Source organism: Pantherophis guttatus, chromosome 5 (genome assembly GCF_059756535.1).
Source record: "Pantherophis guttatus breed Tessera chromosome 5, ASM5975653v1, whole genome shotgun sequence".
NCBI lineage: Eukaryota > Metazoa > Chordata > Lepidosauria > Squamata > Colubridae > Pantherophis > Pantherophis guttatus.
Window position 1 is genome coordinate 82,634,753 of NC_142067.1, and position 18,195 is coordinate 82,652,947.

The window sequence follows — 18,195 nt, forward strand, 5'->3', positions numbered from 1 at the left end:
TACACAATACGTTTCAATTTTCATACACTTCAGCAAGCAGAAATGAAGGTTTAAATGCCCCTTTCTAGTGAATGGATACACTGGAAATAATTTCCTCAAGTGAAGAAGAGATAAACATCACTGAATTGTAAAAAAATATTTCTATTCTCTTTTTTTACAAAAGTAATTTCAATTTGGAAGTCCACAGGTACTATTTAGGAATATTGCAGAAATTCTGGCACCTGCTTTGTGCCATTTTCTGTTCTTGAAATTCTAGATTCTGTAGTTCTAGATTATAGCAACCTGAACTGTCTTCTGGGAAATCCACAAATTTAAACTAACAGAAGCAAAGTTCCAACCTTGGTTTTCTAATATATAAATATTTGCCAACAGTAATTTCTTAGTTTTGAGTCTCAGTCACTATCAAAGTTAATTTTCAAGACTAGAATTCTGAGAGCTTGTTAAAGAGATTCTCGTACAATGTCTACCATGGTGGATTTAGACATCTTCAATTTACCAGAAGATAAATTGATAAATTGGATTCCTAATACCTCTATTTTCCCAATTTTGCTCTAAATTGCCCCAATTTTTATTTATCTTTTTTAGTTAAGCAGATAAATACACTTTTAAGAAATAATATCGTATAACATCATATAACTCTGTGGTGAAAATAGCTTTTGAATATATATAAGGTTACTTGAGAGCTTAAATGGACTCCAAAGGATGGTAGAGGATAGGAGAGCCTGGAGAAACATTGTCCAAGGGATTGCGATGGGTTGGACACGACTTCGCAATTAACAATAAAAGGTTATTTATTTTTATTTTCTGAGTCCAAAACAACTTATGTTAAAAAGAAAAATATTATATTTAAAATTAGTATAATAACCTAAATAAAGAAAACTTTCAACAACTATATAAGGAATTTAAAAATTAAAACACAGAAGAAATTTAAACATGTATGTGACATAATATAGCATTTAAGGGCCAGAAAGTAGTGGCTTGGATAGCTTTATCATTGTCCAGGAACAAACCGTCCACTGTACATGATCCATCAAGATTGTGACATATCAATAAATGTTCAGGATTCTGCAATTTCTCCCATTCGCAGTTACCATCTCCTGTGATATAGCCCCAAGTCTCCAAATTCTTCTTATATCTTTTATTTTATTTTTACGTATCTTTCATTTTATGTACACTGAGAGCATATGCATCAAGGCAAATTCCTTGTGTCAATCACACTTGGCCAATAAAAAATTCCATTCCATTCCATTCCATTCCATTGTATATCATGACATCCCCGTTATCAATCTGTTCAAAGTTTTCCATACGTGAGACGGTATTGAGCCATAGGATTTAAATTTCAATTTTCATTGTAGCTCACATTACCATAATTCTACTCAATGGGTTTCCGGGATTTGATGAAACTGATTCTGTCATCTGCAAAAAAACACTTTTTTGTTCTCAGTCGTGAGGGATGGGGCTCAGGTCCATACACAGGATGCTGGGGATCTCTTTGCTGTTGTTGTTTTTTTCTATTTCTGCCACAACTCTTCCCATGTCTGGGAGTGCGACATCCAAAAACTGATAAAAGTTAATCAATTGGTGTTGGTGTTAAACGAACGTTGCTTACCTGAATGTTCCTTCTCGGCGCGCTGATGGAGAATCCAAAGCGTGGGTAATGTTCACATTGAGCTTGTCAGAGACTGAGTGTATCACTTTAAATTTTCTGCCTCGGTTCCGCCTCCTCTGCTCGACTGGTGTCAGTTTAGTTCATGAAGAACAGGAAAGAAGCAAACGAAGTCCCAAGTCAAAACCCCCGGACCTGAGTACACAAGGTAGGGAGGGATGGATTCTCCATCAGCGCGCCGAGAAGGAATGTTCAGGTAAGCAACGTTCGTTCTCCAGCGCGCTGCTTGGAGAATCCAAAGCGTGGGATATACCCAAGCAAGTTAGTTGGGGGGGCCATCAGACAGGTCCGGAGTAGGTACTGGAGCAGCGACTGACTGTAAAACCTGTCGGCCAAAGGAGGCGTCAGCAGCTGCAAAGGCATCGACCTTATAATGCCTAATGAACGGTGATAAGGTGGTCCAGGTGGCTGCTTTACAAATCTCCGAAACCGAGGCCTGAGTTGCCCACGCAGCTGAGGTGGAGGCACTCCTGGTTGAATGTGGAAGCACTTTGCCGGGAGGAGGCTTGCCTGACGCGGAGTAGGCCTTACAGATACAGGCCTTTAGCCATCGTCCAATCGTAGTAGATGAAACTTTCTGGCCCAGAGACACTGGGAGAAAGGAAACGAAGAGAGCTTCAGAATGACAAAATGCCGAGGTCCTCTTGATGTATCGACGTAGGGCCCTCCAAACATCAAGGGTGTGCCACTGGTCCTCCAACGGGTGTCTAGGGTCCGGACAAAAATCCGGGAGGACCAGTTCCTGCGCGCGGTGGAAAATGGAATTGACTTTCGGGAGGAAAGATGGATCCATCCTGAGGACGACTCGATTAGAATGGAAAATACATAAATCCTCTCGAACTGACAGGGCAGCCAATTCGGAAATTCGCCGAGCTGATGTCACCGCAATTAGCAAGATGACCTTAAGGGTCAGGAAGCGCAGTCCAACAGAGGCCAAAGGCTCAAAGGGAGTAGTCGTGAGGGTTCAAAGAACCAGCGGTAGATCCCATGACGGATATCGATGGATACATGGAGGGCGTAGATTAGATGCTCCCTTCAAAAAGGATCTAATCCGTCGATGGCGAGAAAGAGGAACCTCCGAATCAGTAGAGAGAGTAGAGAGTGTTTGCCGCCAGACCTTTGTCGAAGCCAGCATGCAGGAACTCCAACACGTTGGAGACCGAAGCAGAGGTGGGGTCCGAATGTCTGGCGATGCACCAGGCCAAGAAGGATCGCCAGGTGGCATTGTAAATCCTGGTTGTGGAAGGCCGCCTGGAGGCCTGGACAACTGAAACAACCCCTCTGGAGAGGTTGTCCTTGGTCAGGAGGACCCTCTCAAGTGCCAGACGGTCAACTGCAACCATTGAGGATCTGGATGCAGTATGACCCCCTGGCTGAGAGAAATCCTGTGGTCCGGAATCCACCACGAGGCGGCCGCCGACAGGTCCACCAGGTCGGCGAACCAGGATCTGCGCGGCCAGTGGGGAGCGACCAGGAGGACATCCGCTCGCTCCAGTAGAATCTTCCGGCTCACCCTCGGCAGTAGCGGGAGGGGGGAAAGGCATAGAGAAGACCCCGTGGCCAGGTGCACAGAAGGGTGTTGGTGCCTTCTGCCATGGGACAATGGAACCGGGAGAAAAATCTCGGAAGTTGTGTATTGGCTGGATGAGCAAAAAGGTCGAGAATGGGACGGCCGAACCTGACAGACAGCTCCTGGAATAGAGATGGATGGAGTCGCCACTAGGCATGGTCGATCTGCTGACGGCTCAGCCAATCCGCCTGGTGGTTGTCGGTCCCGGATATGTGGTCCGCCGTCAACGACCGAGTGTGAAGTTCCACCCAAGTCAAGAGCAAGGTCGCTTCCGCCATGAGGGGGGCCGATTGCGTTCCCCCTTCGCGATTTACGTGCGCTTTTGCCATCACGTTGTCCGTGAGGACGCAGATGTGTCGATCTTCTAATAGTGGCTGGAAGTGCGACAGCGCGAGTCTGATTGTGCGAAGCTCCAGCCAGTTGATGTCGTTGGCTGCTTCTGCTGGAGACCATCGACCTTGCGTGACCTCGTTCAGGAGATGGGCACCCCAGCCCAGCAGGCTCGCATCTGTGGTCACTGTTACACGTGGGGGGCTTTGGAACGAACACCCGGAGAGCACGGATGGCAAGATCCACCAGAGTAGGGAATCGTGGACTGACTGAGGTAACCGGACCCGAGACCTGGAGTTGCTGCAATGTGCCTTCTGAAAGGGGAGCAGGAACCATTGCAGAGGTCTGGAGTGGAACCTGGCCCAAGGGACAATGAAAATGCAGGATATCATTTTTCCTAAAAGGGTCGACAGGAGCAGCAACGGCACCCGGGTCAGCGACAGGACCTGGAGGACCAGGGAGCGGATGCTGAGCTGGCAATCGTCCGACAGAAAAACCAGGCCCAGTCGAGAGTCCAGGATCGCCCCAAGATATGTAATTCGAGTAGTGGGATGGAGATGACTCTTTTTCTCGTTCAGCGTGAAGCCATGAGACCGAAGAGTGGAAGATACCGACTCGAGATCCCTCAGGGCGAGTTCGGGCGTCGACGAGAGGATGAGGATGTCATCGAGGTAACAATACAGCCGGATGGGGATCAGCCGGAGAGAGGCTGCCACAGCGGCCAACACCTTGGTAAAGACTCGTGGGGCTGACGACAGGCCAAAAGGCATTGCCTGGTATTGGAAATGCTGGCCGTTGAAGAAGAAGCGTAGGAAACGACAATGCGCCGCACGGATTGGAATGTGCAGGTACGCTTCTTTCAAGTCGATGGAAGTCATTAGGTCCCCGGGATGAATACAGTCCACAATCGATCATAGCGTCTGCATTTTGAATTGACGATACGTGATGAACTGATTGAGTGCCTTCAGATCTAGAATTCCTCTCCACCCCCCCGAATTTTTGGCCACTAGGAAAAAGACGGAGTAGAAGCCGGTCCCGTGATGACAAGGGGGAACTGGCTCTATGGCCCGAATGTTCAGAAGATGTTGAATCTCCGTCTCGAACAAGTCCCGTTTCGTCGGGTTGGATGGAACGGGACACCTGATAAATCGTGAGGGGGGGAGAGAACTGAAATCTAAGGTAAGGCCCAAGCCGATGATCTGGCGGACCCACGCATCGGTGGTGGTACGCTCCCATTGATCTGCGAAAAGGTGAAGGCGGCCGCCAATGGGAGCCGAATGGTGGGTGTCACTTTCCCCTCCGGAAGGGGTGGTTGCTCGAGCCCCTCGAGGATCTCCTGAAGGAGGGCTGTCGACGTCCGCGGTCCCGAAAGCTAGACCTGTCGGGCGGTCGGTAGAATCCCTGGGGGGTTGATTGGAACTGGTAGGACCCACTGGTCCCGGACTCCCTCCGAAAGGGCGGCCGTTGAGGGTATGGTGAATAGCGACGATCTCCCCGATGGAAGGAGGTTGGCATCATCTTTCGCTTATCTTTATCCTCCACGAGGATGGGGTCAAGAGCGTCACCAAATAAGTTTGATCCCTTGAAGGGGACGGAGGCCAGCTGCCATTTGGATTTGTTGTCCGCCTTCCATTGCCGCAGCCACAGGAGGCGGCGCAAGGCTACAGTTGTGGCAAGAGATCTAGAGGCAAACTTGGCGGCGTCCAGGGATGCGTCAGCGGAAAATTCCGTTGCCACAACGATCTTATTAATATCTTGGTGTAGACGCTTATCGTCCTGAGGGAGGCGGTCCTGTAACTGTCTGAGCCATATGATGGAGGCCCGATTAAAAAAGGACGCTGATGTCGCCGCCTTGACCGCCCAAGCCGCCGCCTGGTGATTCTTGCGTAGGAGGACCTCCGCCCGCCGGTCCTCAGTCCTTAGTCCGTCCGCCACATTGCCAGTGAGGACCGAGATTGCCGTTAGGTGAGCTACTGGGGCATCCACAGATGGCAGTTGCAGCATCTCCTCGAGGTTCGGAGCAGCACAGTATAATCTACGTTCCAGGCCGTTAGGAGCTGGCAAGAAAGCTGGTAGGCCCCAGGGTCTTTTGATTACTTCCGAAAATAATTGTGGACAGGGAATTACATCCTGCGCTGTGGTCTGGACATTGAATAGACCGTCAGAAGGCAACGACAACGAAGGTGCTACCTGCTGTTCTGGAGGATCCGCTAAATTAGTGGAGACTTTTGCTTTGTGCAAGAGCGATTTGAATAAAGCAGGGCGAAAGAGTCGCGTGACTGGGGTCCTATCTGGGAGGAGGCTGTCGTCCTCCGAAAACTCCGAATCTCGAAATTCATCGTCCTCCCAGTTTGAGTCCTCACTGTGGGCCGAGTCCTGATAGGATTCGAAATCATGGGAACGGCTGGAGACATTGGCCGTCGGATTCCGGGTATGATGGTGTGAGCTCACGACAGGAGCAGAAGGCCAGGCGCCCGCAGCCATGAGATTAGAGATGGTGGCCACCACAATGGACTGAACATCCATCCGTGTATCAGAACGGGAGTCCTCGCCATGTCTAAGACCGGCCACTGTTGGAGTATAAGTAGACGACGGAGCGGCCCTGGGAAGGGACCGGTGACCAGTTAATCCTGATGGGGGATGGGAGGTCACGAAGGTGGTTCCTTCTGAAGCAGATGATAAGCCAGGCCTTCCCGAGGCTGGTTGGGCCTGAGTGACAATCTGGGGTTGCGATTCAGAACCAGTAGGATGGTCGGCCGGAGGTGAATTAAAGTCTGCAGTCAAGGCCTTCTGTTGCGCAACCAGGAATTGGCGCTCTAGTGCCTTATGACGCCTCTGTTCCTCCTTGGTTGATGAAGGACCGCAAGCGGGGGGTTGTTTTGAGGAAGACGGAGGGGCAGAAGTTGCCTGTGGGGGTCGTTTAGACCGTGACTTATTGGCTTTTTTTACAGGCACTGGATCAACAGCAGGTTGAACATCAGAGACATCAGAGTCGGAGGAGAGTTCGAAGTCCGCCATTGAAGGTAAGTCGATAATAGATGATAATAAGAATTGTAGGGAATAAACAATTAATGATTTGATTTTTTTTTTAACAGGAACGAGACAGTGGAGGGGCTAAGGCCCAGCTGGACAAGGTACGGAGGTCAAGGTAGGTATGGAACTGAAGAAAACGAAGGTCCTAAATGTAGGCACTGCAGGCCTGAGGAGTAACAACAGTTGCCTGGAGAGCAGGAAATAAACCTCCTGCAGAGAAGTTTCCACAAAGTCAGCCCATTGGCTAGAAGCCGCGCTGCCCCTGATCGAGGTCACAGACCGCAACGTGGGGCCGTGGACAAAAAAAAATGGAATTAGTCCGGCTTCAAAATGGCGGGCGACTTAGGCTTCAAAATGGCGGTCCGTCAGGTGATTAAAGATGGCGCCCGTCTGTAGTTTTAATGGGAGCCGACTGTAGTCCACAATGGCGGCGATCGCACAGCAAGGGATTCGCAGCGATCCCGAGAGAAGCCAGCAATAATATAGTTAGCAGTCCGGGGCGATGCCACAAGGGGTCGATCGGCCTCCGGGTGGTCAGAAGCTGTCAATCGGCCGTAAACAAAGGTGGCAGGAGTCACGCCTGTTAGTAAGCAGGGAGGCCGAAGGCAAAGATGGCGGCGGGCGGGAAATTGGCGGGCGGCACTCCGAAGCCTGATTGAGGAGGCGAGACGGCTGCTAGCGATTTCGGGGCGATGCCACTGATGGTAGATCAGCCACCGATTGAAAACAAGTCAGGGCACAATCTGGCGATCGCTCAGGCGATTTTGCTTCAGAAGACCAGCAGCAATCTGACAGGTATTTAACGAGGATCGGAGGCAAGGCGTGGGCGGCACTCGAGACTCATACAATAATTAGGCAGCCGCCAAAGACGCTAGCAAGGCAGCAAGCTTCAGGCTAGGCGTCTTTGGTTAAATCCTGAGGAAATTCTTGGTGAAGGCAATTTAGGAAGGGAGAAGGAAAAGGCGAGGTAACAGCCTCCGTGGAGGGCAGGGAGCCCAGGGAAGACTCACCAACCACTACAAGTCCAGATTAGTCCAAATCAAGTTTGTTGAATTATATAAAACGTATCAATAGGTAAGATTCCAAAGTGTGGAAATGATGAGCGATGAGGTTGTCAGAGCAAGCCAAAGATTCAGTCTCTTCCACTCGACTGAGTGAACTAAACTGACACCAGTCGAGCAGAGGAGGCAGAACCGAGGCAGAAAATTTAAAGTGATACACTCAGTCTCTGACAAGCTCAATGTGAACATTACCCACGCTTTGGATTCTCCAAGCAGCGCGCTGGAGAACATCCTGTTACAATATACCGTATTTATCGGTGTATAACGCGCACTGGCGTATAACACACACCTTAATTTTAAGACGGAAGTTTCAGGAAAAAAAGTAAATTTTAAATAAAGAACTTTGAAACATAACAAAGGTAGTTCAAAACTTTTTAAATTAATATTTAAGCACATATAAAGGTAAAGAACGTAACATGGAAGTAAAAACTACTGTTTTACCGAATAAACTTTGATATTAAGGGATATGTTTATCTATCTATAGTTTCTGCTGATACCCTCTATTCAAGTGTAAGGTACCTTTTCGGGCACCGAGCACTGTGCACCGGGCACCTGAATCACAGCCACAGTCACAATGCACTGCACACAACTGGCTCACCCACAATGTAAAAGCAGCTGTGCTAGACCCAAAATGGCCCCTGCAACAAGCAGGAACCTCACACAGCCACAAAAAGCCAAAAAAACCAACTTTCACACTTTACACACACAAAATTCCACATACAGCTTTGTGGGATTTTGTGTGTTTGTGTAGTTAGAGTGAAACACTACAGAAACACACTAAATCTCAGAAAGCTGCACAAATATTATGTTATTTTTATTTATTTTTATTTTATATAAAAGCAGCTAAATTTAAAACTTCCTAAACTTTAAATGTCTAAGTCTAAAAAAAGAACAACTAAAAAAACCCCCAATTAACTATTTTTTTTAAAGCTCCCAAAGGGGAAAAAAACTTACCCAACAGAACAGGGGTCTCCAATCTTGGCAACTTTAAGGCTTGTGGACTTCAACTCCCAGAATTTCTAAGTCAAGGCAGGCAGACAGAAAGAGCTGCTCACCGATGAGCTTGATTGCAGCCAGGGATATTCAGTTGATTGCTGATGCATGGATTGAGATCATCATGCAATCAGCAACTAAGGTAAGGAGGCCGGAGACTGGGGGGGGGGGGGGAGAGAAAAAAATAAACTTTTTTCCTTTTACATGGCTCTGGCTATCCTGATCCTGAGTTGCCTGATTAGCAGGCAATTCAGCTGGGATGTCAGAGCTTGGCTGCTCAGAGCCATTTAAAAGGAAAAAAAGCCTCTGATGATCGTGGGGCTCAGCTGGGCATGGGGGGCGGGGGCAGGGATTTTTGCTACCGGTTCTCCGAATTGCCCGCTGCCATCGCTATCTACTCGCCCGAGCTGGTCCAAACCGGGAGCATTTCACCCCTGCCCAAGACCCCAACATACCCCAGGCTATCTCCGACAGTGTCTCAGATGCTGTAAACTTGCCATTCGTTCTTTTTACAGTATTTTTTAATACATATCGGCGTATAACGCGCACATGCGATTTCCACATTATTTTCAAGATGAAAAAGTGTGCATTATACGCTGATAAATACGGTACATCGTTTTTTTGAGAGCAGCGTTAACATGCTGAACATGAAAGGAGTTCTGCCAGACTGGTGTTGTATATCCTGCTGCAGAAAAACATAGGGCAAGGGCTGACGTACCAGGATTTCAAGTTGTGCTCCACATGTGGTGCTAATCAATTTCCTAATGATATTATCTAAAGGAAATTAGCACCCACCCCTCTTCTAGAAAAATGAAATATTTTAGGAAATATTAAAAAGGCAGAATATTATATTTCCCTGGATGAGAAAAGGAGAAACATGTTTTAAAGATAAAGCAGCTCCCTGCCCCCCCACCCCACCTTTGTCAATGGGCCATTAAAGCCTGAGCCAGTCTATTGTACATAACAAAGATCTAGGAACTGCCCAAAGCCCTTTCATTACATCATCACCGAGCAAGGTTCAACCAAACATGGACTCAAAACACAGCCTACAAAGTTACCCCTGCATGGCTCCATGGGAGTCTGACAACCAATCAGAATACAAGCTCAAATTCAAAAGCCCAGAGAGGGTATACAACAAAGGCACTCTCAGCATCCCTGCCCTTTTTTTCCTTCACCCAAGATCATCAAGGCATATGATCCTGTCCACTATTAAAATCAACTTTCCAAACAGGGTCTTTCTCCCCACTTGGAACTGAACCCAGAAGGATATTTCTTCCAACATATCCCTAGCAAATGCTTTCTGGTTTGTATCTTGGCAGTGAACCTTGAAAACAAACATGCAATCTAATTTGACGCCAAACATTTAGGGTTATTACAGTGAAGTACTGATTGCTCTCTCCAGTAATTTTTAACTTCCTCCTAGCATATATGAGGTTAAAAAAATATAATTGGAAACAAATATATTTTATTTGGGATTTTGTTTTACAGCATGCTCTCTTTTCCATTTGATGGTTTTAAATGTATGAATTACATTAGGGAAAGTTGCACATTCTCCTTATGTTTGTTTAATTAATACAGTTTATGTATTATAAGAATGGCAGGTTGAAATAGAGGACATTTGGAATCAAAATTGAATCCTAACAAACAAACTATTTCAAATATACAGACAAACAATTCTGTAAACTGAATGTAAAGACTTACAAGAATTCATTAGAAAAGGAAAAATGAAATGGAAAAGTAGGAAACAAAAGGCAATAACAAAGACATGTTAAAGACCTGTGAGGCTTACAAACAGAAAACAACTGAAATTTCTGAAACTATATTTATTGCTATTAGAGTAATGTAGCAGAAAACTGTTATTTGGTGCTGCCTATCAAACCAACTGCCAAATTAATTTATGCCTAGTATAATTAGGATGGAGTTATTTTTGAGTCTCTTTCTCATATTTCCCTGGACCCCTGGATTATGGAACCTTTTCTGTAATGGTTTTTGTCATCCCAATATTAGATACCTTGTTAGACATAACAAGATCATGAAGCACCATGTTATTTCAAAGACAACAAATATGATTAAATTATCAATTTTTTTCAGTGTAACAGATGGCTATGAAAACAGCAAGAGAAATTTACATTAGAGAATCAATAATTTGGTCAATTAAAAAACTAGATAAGGTTTATGTGCTTCTGAGGAGACCTGGTAACTATTTTTTGTCTCTTCTGTATCTCAAACATAGCACAGTGTTTTCAAAAATAAGATGCAATGTATTTCCTTTGGCAGATCTACACGTCAGATTACCTGCTTTTATAGATAAGAGAAAATGCTGTCCGTGTTTAAATAATTTCATTATTGCCATAAATTCTGTGTTGACTCATTGTGATCATTTATATCAGGGGTGTCAAACTGGCTGCCTGTGAGGCACTTGCAGGACACGCCCACCCCGGCTCTGCAAAGGCAAAAAATGTTGTGATATGCCACGTGATGCAATCGAGTTTGACACCCGTGATTTATATAGATCCTTTCCAGGATGAAACCAACCTTTAGCTCTTAAAATTATGTACTCTGTGCTACTGTAATCAAGTTTTTTTACCTTTCCTTTCCATTGATCATCCTCATTTCTTCATTGTTGGTTTTTTTTTTTTACTGCTGATAGTCGATCCTAAAACATAGAAGCCACTCCCCACTTCAATATCTTCATTGTCAGCTTTAAAAGTAGTTGTTGTCATTACTTTACCTTTGTAATATTTAATCATAGTCCCGTTCTTACACTGTGCTTAGTTCCATAGTAAAAGCATCCATATCATTTTTCAACTATCAAAGTAGTATTACTATCATAGGGCAAATTATTGATTTTTCTTCCTCCAATTTTAAAACTACTCATATTCCAATCCATTTTCTATCAATATATATTCAGTATCCAAGTCGAATAAACAAGGAGAGGCTTGTCTCACTCCCCTGACAAACTGAGCCAGTTTGTTTCATTGTTTTGTATCATACTTTCACTTCTTGTCTTCTGAAGTTTTTACATGAGGACAATGTATTGTTCAGTTTCTATTTTCCTAACGACATTCTAGCTCTGGAATGATCGGTCGGATCGGGTGTGTCCAGATATCTGTGACCAAAGCATCAAACCAAGTTAGAGAATTACATGCATCTGAAACACAAGCATATTCAGCTTCAGTAGATGAACAAGAAACAAAATTCTGTTTACGCACTTGCCAATAAACAGGACATCCATTTAAGAACATCATATAACCTGAAGTACTTTTACGTGATTTCTTATCACTTGCCCAATCAGAATCTGCATAACAACATAATTCTGCATAATCACTATGTGTTGGTTATAACAAGAACTTCATATGTTTCGTGTATTTTAGGTATCTCAATAATTTCTTAATACATGACCAATGAAACTGTTTTGCCTTACCTATGTGTCGAGACAAGAGATTAACACTAAGTGCAATGTCGGGTCTGGTCCAACTACTAATATACAACAGTGACCCAATAACTGAACGATAAAGTGTTTGATCCTCGAACACAGGACTTGCTTCATGTGTCAAGTTGTGAAAATCTGTTTGCATGGGTGTCTTTGTAGTGTTAGCATCTTTCATGTTGCAATGATGCAAAATTTGTTCAATTTTATCTTCTTGTGAAAGACTAAACCCCTTCTGTGTTTTTTCAATCTGAACATCTAAATAAGTGCTAATATGACCCAATGATTTCAATGTGAAGTATCTCTGCAAAGCTTTAGCAAAAATTTCACTCATTTGCTTATTTGGACCAATATAAACAATATCATCAACATAAACAAGAACTATCTCATATGCATTGTTAGATCTTTTTGTGAACACGCACTCATCAGTTTCGGACTTAATAAAGCCCATTGAATTTAGTTCGTCAGTAAGACATAAGTACCACATTAAACCAGACTGTTTCAGACAATAAAGAATTTTGTTTAGAAACCAGGTATCCCCTTCATGCTGTCGGAATCCTGGAGGACCTGTCACGTAGATCTCTTCATCTAGATCTGCATGTAGGTAAGCTGTGTCAACATCGAACTGGAAAACTTCTAAACCAAGAATAGTTGCAGTTGCTAAAGCAATTTTTACACTTTCAGTTCGAACTGAAATAGGTATTTGTGTAGTCCTCAGGATAACGTTGAGCGAAACCCTGAGCTACAAGTCTGGCCTTGTACAATGACTCACCATTTGGCTTCTTTTTGATTCTGTAGACTCATCGAGTGCCAATGACCTTTTTGTTTGCTGGAGGTTTTGCAGGTGTAAACACTTTAAGTTTCTTTAGACTGTCCATTTCAACCTGCATTGCCTCATACCATTTGTCTTGCTCTGAATCAGGAAGATGTTTTATTTGCGTGAACGTATCAGGTGGAAGTGTAACATTGCAAATCAAAGGCAAGGGTGGAGGGATTCCTTTTGTGGCCCTCTTGGAACGTCTCGGAACAACAGTCCAGTCTTCTTCTGCTTCATCCTCGTCCTCACATTCGTCGCTAGCGTCAGCATCCGCGGTTTGCGAAGACGGAACATCAGGTTGAGAAGAACTAGTGGAATCTTGATCATCAATCTGTGCAGCATCAGCAGTATCATCTCTAGGAAAATAAACTCCAGGATCATTGGAATGAATCCTGGACCAGTCAGTATCTTCCTCAAAATTAGCAGATTGGGAAGTCACTATTACACGTTTAGAGTCAATAAATTTATTCCATTTTGAATTGTCATCAATGCCCATAAATCTCAGTCTCTTTGCTGTTGGACCTCCTTTCCTTCTTTGAGCTAAGGGAATGTTCACCATAGCGTATGAACCAAAAATATGGATGTTTTTGAGATCGGGCTTGTAGCCATACAACATGAAGAAAGAAGTCTGATTTATTACACTGCTCCAAGTACGGTTCACAATGTAATTTGCATATTTGATAGCTTCACCCCAGTATGGGTTACTAAAGTTGGCGTCTTCTAGGAGACAATGCATCATGGTTTGCAGGACCCCTTGTCTACGACTCCATTATGAGCCGGTGTGTGCGGGGCCGAAGTCTGATGAAGAATTCCATTCTTACGCATCCAGTCCTGGAAATGCTGAGACATGAACTCGGCACCACGGTCACTCTGGATTCTGGCGATGCGAACTTGGTGTTGGGTAGAAACAAGAGCAGCAAAGTCTTTAAAGATCTGAAAGGTCTCAGATTTTTCTTTCATAGGATATACATATCCATATCTAGAGTAATTATCAACAATTGTTAGAAAATATTTTCTACCACCAATTGTTGGCGGAAATGGACCAACTATGTCAGTATGTACCAAATCAAAAATGCGTGTTGACAGGTGTGTAGCGCGTTTGGGAATGGCTGCTGCTTTGGATTTGGCCTTTTTGCAGACAGCACAATCCAGAAACACCTTACACCCCTTTACATCCAAACCTTTTGTGAACTCCGGCATCTTCCTAAGAACATGGAAACTGGCATGCCCCAATCTTCTATGCCACTTATGGATACACCTGGAATGCAAAGGTTTACCAGTTAGTGAATTCTCAACATTAACAGTTTTATGAGGAACCTCAGGCTTGCTCTGAGCAACCTGTTTCCCAATTTTCTTTTTGTTGGCTTTAGGAGCCTTTGGAACAGCAACAGGATCTCTCTCTCGAACATCTCTCTCTGGGCTGGTACTCCCCTTGAAAAAGAATAAAGTTCACGTAGTTCAGGTTCAGGCTCGTGCATGTCTGTGAAAAGTTCCTTTCTGTAGGTAACATGCAATGCTGCACCACTGTCCAAAGTCCACAGAAGTCGTCTGTCGTACTCTGGTTGAGGTTGTGGATCATTGGTTAAAGCCAATGTGGCGAGTGGAGCTTGTGGATCACCCCTGGGACCACGACGACCTTGTCTTCTGCCTCTGCCTCTGGAGTCTGTTCCTCTGGGCTGGTACGTGAAGGGAGCTGGAACTCGTTGAGGACAATCCCGGGTGGCATGTCCCACACAATTACAGATGTAGCATCTTGGCATCCTTGAAGCATAGGTCCTTCCTCCGAAGGGGCGCCTAGCTGGATCTCTTGATGTGGGTGGTCCTCTCAAGTGTGGCATGGCTAACATGAGTGCTTCTTCTTCAATTAAAAGTCTGCATACATTGTCCACTGTGCGTTGAGCAATAGGCACTAGATTAATCTTTGTAATGGCATCTTTCCATTCATAATTCAATGAGTTAATAATAATGCTGATCATTTGAATATCATCAATATTATAGCCTCTTTCTCTCAATTCTCTTCTCAGTCCTTTCAGTTTGGTCAAATGTCCTCCAATTTGTTCACCAGGTTTCAATCTCGAACCATGGAACTTAGACATGAGCAAACATGAAGACTCAATTGAAACAGGCCTGTAGCAATTTTCCAATTGGACCCAAATTTGTTGCATCAGGCGGAAATGTAACCTGTAGTTCAGTATCCATGGACATCAATAATGTTGTGCAAGCTTTAGTTTCTAAGTCTCTTATTTCAGGTGTCCATGGTTGGGCAGGAGGATTAAAAACCATACAGTGGGTACCTTCTCTACGTAGCAAAAATCCAACCTCACTGACCCAGGCCTTGTAATTCTGCCCTGACATCTTTAATTTTGACTCACCAGCCAGTGGAGCAACAGAAGGTATCTGTTGAGGAATGTGCATTTGAGGTGCTGGCTGTGGAAGTAAAGGCACTTGTTGCGCTGGCTGTGACCCTGGTTGTACAGCTGGAGGCACGTATGCATGCATTTGTGGTTGAGGCTGTTGCATTTGAGCTGCAATATTAACATGGCCTGCTGGAGACGCAGTCATTTGCCTTTGCTGCATTACGCGTTGTTGTGTTCCATCTAAAAAGACACCAGCACCACCAGGGGGTGCTGGAGATTGAGCCTGTGGAGACACTTGTGGCATTGCAGCCTGAATCTCTGAGTGAGTTAAAGACATCTCTAATAGAGTCTTCTGCAATAATTCTAATTGCTCTCTCAAATTGTGATGCATTTCAGCTTTCTCTAGTAAATTACTTTCGCCAGCAGATGGTGCTGCAACTTTAGTTTCAGGCAGCTCAGCTCTTTCTGCATACTTGGCATTTGTAATTTGAAAAGGCAAATGTGACATGTGCACAGCTCTCTGTTCTGATTGGCCTGACACAAAATCCACCAGGGGGTGTGTCTTTGGCTCCGAGGGAGAAAAAGGCAAAATGGCGTTTTTAGAGATTTTGAAAACACTAGACTCTCTCTTATCTTGCTCAAACATAGATAAAGCCATTTTTGCCTGGGATAGCTCCTGTTCATAAAACTTTATATGGTTATGATAGGCTTTTATAGTGTGCTCATCCAGGGTGAGCTGAGAGCTTCGAGGAGAATAATGAATTGTTTCTGTCTCTGCGTGGGGGGGAAATGCTCAGCAGTTTGTAGAAACTTTGGCTTTGCACCAAGCATTTCAAAATCAGGTTCTGGGAGGACAGTTTGAGAGCATGCATAATTGGAAGGGGGCATTACTGACCTCAGTCGTAATGTTTCGCCTTTATCTTCCTTCTGAACCCTTTGTAAGAGCATTTCATCCATTTCTTCTCCTCCCATGGCTCCCTCTAGCCGGGTGGCTGAAGCGAGCGGCCGGAAACTTGAAAACCTCCTTTCTGCCTCTTCTTCGTAGGAGAGGTTGAAATCATTAATAGGGAACGCTCTGAGTTTCATTTTGCCCTTTTTCTTCTTGCTCGGCATATTAGCAGACAATTAATCAGCGTTCCGCAGTCGCAAAAAATAATCATCTGGCTAAACTAGCCTAGAGGTCTAATTATCAAAATAACGAGCAAGGAAAAGCCATAAATCAATCATCTCCTGCTATCAGTGTCAGAGGTAATTAGCCCCGTTACCTTCCTGGGGTAATTGCCTGGATCGTGGCATTCTCCTTGTGTATACTTTTGATAAAATAAGACTGGAATACATCTTCTAACTAACTCATATTTATTGTAAAGAAAATAAAACATCTAATTATCTAAAAATTTAATTATTACATTTTTGATAAAGTTCGTGCCGGCCACCTCTCTGTGGTCGGACTTCTTGGCAAGAGAAGAAAGAAAAGTGTGAAGTGGAAAGAAAAGGAATGCGGATCCCCATAGTTAGCTTACTGATAACAAAAGTTGGCAAGCTACAGAAAGTCTGACAGTCCAGAAATAATGAGCTCTGCTGGTAAATACAAAAATGCAGTGACATAGAGCAACTAATCTGCGGAGTGAGAGATATTCGCTTGCAGAGGAGGTTGCTCGCAAAGACGAATCTAACATTGAACATCGCACTAGATGAGGCAAGGGCTCAAGAACCTTCTACCAAAGCAGCCGAGAGACTACAGGGGACGACACAGGTCAGAATGGCACAGAGGTCAGCGCTGGTTCATCAAGAGACCGTATGCACTGAGAGCGAGGAGGAGTCAAGAAGTTCCATGAGTATGTGTTCGGCAGAGACTTCGACCTCGTCACGGACCATTGCCCCCTTCTGGGGCTCATAGCAGGGGACTGACCCACCCCGGCAGCCCTGTCTCCCAGGATGACACGCTGGGCCATCTTCCTGACAGCATACTCCTATCGCCTGGTACATCAACCAGGGGTGAACATGGGCAACGCCGATGCCCTCAGCCGTTGCCCATTACCGGACAGGATAGAAGACCCCCAGAAGTCCCAGTGCTGCTGATTGACATCTTGGACTCGGGACCCATCACTTCAGCAGAGGTGGCGAGGGCTTCAACCAAAGACCACGTGCTTCGGAAAGTCACGAGTTGGGTCACGAGGGGGTGGCCGGAAAAGACTGAGGGCGGGGAATTCAAACACTTCGCTAACAAAAGAGGCGAGCTGACAATGCAAGGGGGTTGTCTATTGTGGGGCGATCGGGTCATTGTTCCCTTGGGCCTAAGAAAAAAGTGTTGAATCTGTTGCATGAGGGTCACCCCAGGATCGTAAGGATGAAGGGGTTAGCTAGGAGCTATGTTTGGTGGCCCCTAATGGATAAGGACATCACTGAGTGGGTGGGGAAGTGCCAGCCCTGCCAAGAGTCTAGGCCAGACCCCCCTACAGCACCAGTAAGGGAATGGGAGCAGCCTCAGGATCCCCGGTCCAGGATTCATATAGATTTTGCTGGCCCATTCCATGGGCAGGTATTTATGGTCATTGTGGACACTTTCTCAAAGTGGCTGGAGATTAGATTTATGAAAGCCACTACCACCGACGCAGTCATTAGGGAGCTAAGGCAGTTGTTCGCCACTGATGGCTTACCGGACACCTTGGTTTCAGACAACGGGCCCCAGTTAATGGCCACACAGTTTGAGGGGTACTTAGCGGAGTTGGGGATCAGGCACGTACTCTCCGCCCCATTTCATCCGGCTAGCAATGGATTGGCGGAGAGATTTGTGAGAACGGCTAAGGAAGCCATCTCACGCCTAGGCCCCGGGGACTGGCAGGAAAGAATAGACAGATTCTTAACGGCCCAACACGCCATACCATGCACCATTGGCCGAAGCACGGCGCAACTTCTAATGGGGAGAAAGCTCTGAGGA

The 18,195-nt window shown here is 45.3% G+C and overlaps 1 protein-coding gene across 6 annotated transcripts in view; it reads right to left on the bottom strand.

The window, feature by feature from the left end:
• REPS2 (RALBP1 associated Eps domain containing 2) overlaps window positions 1-18,195 on the bottom strand; it is a 227,911-nt gene that overhangs the window by 139,612 nt on the left and 70,104 nt on the right. The window lies entirely within an intron of this gene.